The following is a 3,831-nucleotide window of genomic DNA, read 5'->3' as shown; positions in this document are numbered from 1 at the left end:
ACCACCCTTATGGCAGAAAGTGAAGAGGAACTACAAAGCCTCCTGATGAAAGTGAAAGTGGAGAGTGAAAAAGTTGGCTTAAAGCTCAACATTCAGAAAATGAAGATCATGGCATCCGGTCCCATCACTTCATGGAAAATAGATGGGGAAACAATGGAAACAGTGTCAGACTTTATTTTTTTGGGCTCCAAAATCACTGTAGATGGTGACTGCAGCCATGAAATTAAAAGACACTTACTCCTTGGAAGGAAAGTTATGACAAACCTAGATAGCATATTGAAAAGCAAAGATATTTCTTTGCCAACAAAGGTCCGTCTAGTCAAGGCTATAGTTTTCCAGTGGTCATGTGTGGATGTGAGAGTTTAACTGTGAAGAAAGCTGAGCACTGAAGAATTGATGCTTTTGAACTGTGGTGTTGCAGAAGACTCTTGAGAGTGCCTTGGACTGCAAGGAGATCCAACCAGTCCATACTAGAGGAGATCAGTCATGGGTGTTCACTGGAAGGACTGATGCTGAAGCTGAAACTCCAATACTTTGGGCACCTCATGAGAAGAGTTGACTGACTGGAAAAGACCCTGATGCTGGGAGGGATTGGGGGCAGGAGAAGGGGACAACAGAGAATGAGATGGCTGGATGGCATCACTGACTCAATGCACATGAGTTCGAGTGAACTCTGGGAGTTGGTGATGGACACGGAGGCCTGGAGTGCTGTGATTCATGTGGTCACAAAGAGTGGAACACAACTTAGGGACGGGACTGAACTGAACTGATTTCTCTTAAGGGGCACTTGTGTGCAGGAGACAGAAACCATCATTACATCTACATACTGATGTGCAGTGTTCAGGAAATGTCAAGGAAACTTTGTAGATGATAAGCGTAACTAGTCAAAAACTCTCCTACCATCTCAGAGTGTTTTAAAGAGACTTTCCACATATGTTTCAGATGATAGAGAGCTTTTACAGTAATTTTTCTCTATACCATTCCTACAAGAGAAAAGTAATTTGATACCTAATTCCCATTATAGAGTCAGCCTGAGCTGTGAACTTCCAAAATATGTCAGTAACAGAAGTCAGGCTTTACATTACTTTGTAGTAGCTAAGCATACAGGTTATATTTTGGACCCAAATTTTCTAAATTATATAGGGAAATAATTCACTGGGGTCTACATAGAGGCCTCATATTTGGATGTCATGAAAATGACTTGAAAGAATAGCCAAGTTCTTGAGTATTATTGCCACTGCAATGGTGCCAAGACTTCAATTGTTTTAAAATGATCCCATACATATTAGTTCTTATGAATTTACAATAACTAACTACGAATTTAGTAACCCTTTGTATAAACATTTCTCAAAAGAGAGTATGAACTTAGCACTAAGAAGCATATAGGCATCTTAAACATCCTTTGATGGTCAGCCTAAGAGAATAGTGTTTATTTTTTTGCTACATGTGAAAGTTCATTCTCAGTATCAAGTTTATTTTGTCCACTAACTTTGTTAACCTTTCCAATTTCTTCAGTATTTGGTGTCCTTTCACAAAGAGCTGTTAGAACAGTTGCATCAGGGTTAAAGGTCCGAGACATTAGTGTGCTAACCTGAAGCATATATGTTATTCCTTGAGTTCACAATGCGTTTTTGATTACTTTTTAAAAATAAAAAATGCCAACAGAAGGATACAGCAATATATGAGACATTTATGAAACCTCTATCTACCATATTTTTGATAAAACACTTAAAATATTTCAGTTTGTAAATTCACTAAGAAGGCCAGGAAAATGCTGTGTTTCATTAAAAGAATCCTTTTTGATGATTTAATTTTAAGTAAAAGAGCTAAACTTGTGATAAAACTCAGAAATTTGAACTTTTTCAACAAATAGGATATTATTTCTGATCTTTAAAAATAATATTTATGTAACAACATGGTTAATGAGTGCAACAATATCCATTTTTATTGAAATCATATTGTCATAATAAATAACTGAGAGATATTTTCCTGTAAAGATTTAGTGCTAATCCCTTAGTTGAAATTCATTTTACTCAAGAGACATTCAACCCATCACCTAGAAACAGTATTTGCAGACTTCACCAGGGTAACAGCCCTAATCCTTAAGGTAATCACTATCCTCTCCAGTTCTTTCTCCTTTTAAGTCCTCACTGGTCTTTTAGAGAAACAGAAAGTAGAAGACAGCTGTTATTTTCTTCCATGGGACAGTCTACCCTGTTCAGGCAAGTAATATCATTTTCTGCTTGCCCTCATCTACAACAAGTACACAGGGTCATTGTCTTCGTACTGATTTTCTCTCAGAGTGTAAAGAATGGCAATGTCAGCAGACAGGCAAATCAACAACTACAAGAACCTGAGAAGAAGTAAATTCTATTTGTTTTTTTTTAAATTTTTGTATTTAACACCCATGGAGGAGGAGAGAGAGAAGATGAAGAGGAGAAGGAGTAGGAGAAGGAGAAAGAAGAGGGAAAAGGCCATGTTTCTATGTCAGAATCCAAATCCCAAGTCAGTCTGAATATCTTCTTTTAAGTCTGTTTATATTAACAACATTTCAAAGTGTACCAGGATTGGCAATAAGATTAAAAACAACAACCAAACACCAAACAAAACACCCACCACTTCACTGTTGCTTTCTTTCAATTCCAGCATTTTACAATAGGTGAGGTCAAAGATGTATTAGGACATAAAGAATGGACTAGATTCTTTCATACACTATAGCAAATATCAGGGCTACTTACAGATTGTGTGTGTTTACTGTGCCAAGGAAACACTCGTCGAATTAATGAAGGGGATTTCACAATTTTGTAGCAGAAGTGAGATCTTTAGAACTCTGAAACTATTTGATTCCACATTCATATGTGGCTGAAGGAGTTGAAATCATTGATAGGCATAACTAATATTACACAATTGACTAAAATCATAATGCTTGCAACTTGATAATGAAAGTTAGATTTTCTCCAAATAATTAGACATCTGTCATCAAAAAGATGTCTAGATAATATAAAGGTAAAATTTTGATTCTGAATCTCAAATTTGTGTTAGGTTCTGGAAGTTATTTGAATTGCCATTATTAACAACATAAACTTAGTCCATATAAATATAGAAAAAAAATCTCTACCACCAGGAAACTTGTTTCCAAACTACTTCTGTATGATACTATAAGAATTCATCTACATTTCAGATTTATCATATGCTTCCAAATGTTGCTTTCTCCTATGGCTTTCATTTTAATTTACCCATGGTTTTAAGCTGCTGCTGCTGCTAAGTCGCTTCAGTTGTTTCCGACTCTGTGCAACCCCACAGATGGCAGCCCACCAGGCTCCCCCGTCCCTGGGATTCTCCAGGCAAGAACATTGGAGTGGGTTGCCATTTCCTTCTCCAATGCATGAAAGTGAAAAGTGAAAGTGAAGTCGCTCAGTTGTGTCCGACTCTAGCGACCCCATGGACTGTAGCCCACCAGGCTCCTCCGTCCATGGGATTTTCCAGGCAAGAGTACTGGAGTGGGGTGCCATTGCCTTCTCCGTGGTTCTAAGCTAGAAACATGCAAATCCCTGACCCTTTCCTCTTCCAGTTAATCACTAACTTCTTTCAACTCTACCTTTTAAAATTTCCTTTGTCTGTGCATCCCCACTGCTATTGCTTTAGTTCAAATCTTGATGGAACACTAGATTACCCAGGTATAGTAAAATCTGTTCTTAGGGTGCCAATAAAAAAATATAAAATATGAGGAGAGCTTAGGTTCAACAGATTTGTCCAGATTTTAAAAATTAGAATCTCTGGAAGGAGGTTATAATAATGACGTTTACATTTTAAATGTTCTTTTAGTTTCAA

This window comes from Bubalus kerabau, chromosome 8, assembly GCF_029407905.1.
Source record: "Bubalus kerabau isolate K-KA32 ecotype Philippines breed swamp buffalo chromosome 8, PCC_UOA_SB_1v2, whole genome shotgun sequence".
Lineage (NCBI taxonomy): Eukaryota > Metazoa > Chordata > Mammalia > Artiodactyla > Bovidae > Bubalus > Bubalus kerabau.
Note: the sequence above shows the minus strand (reverse complement) of the source record.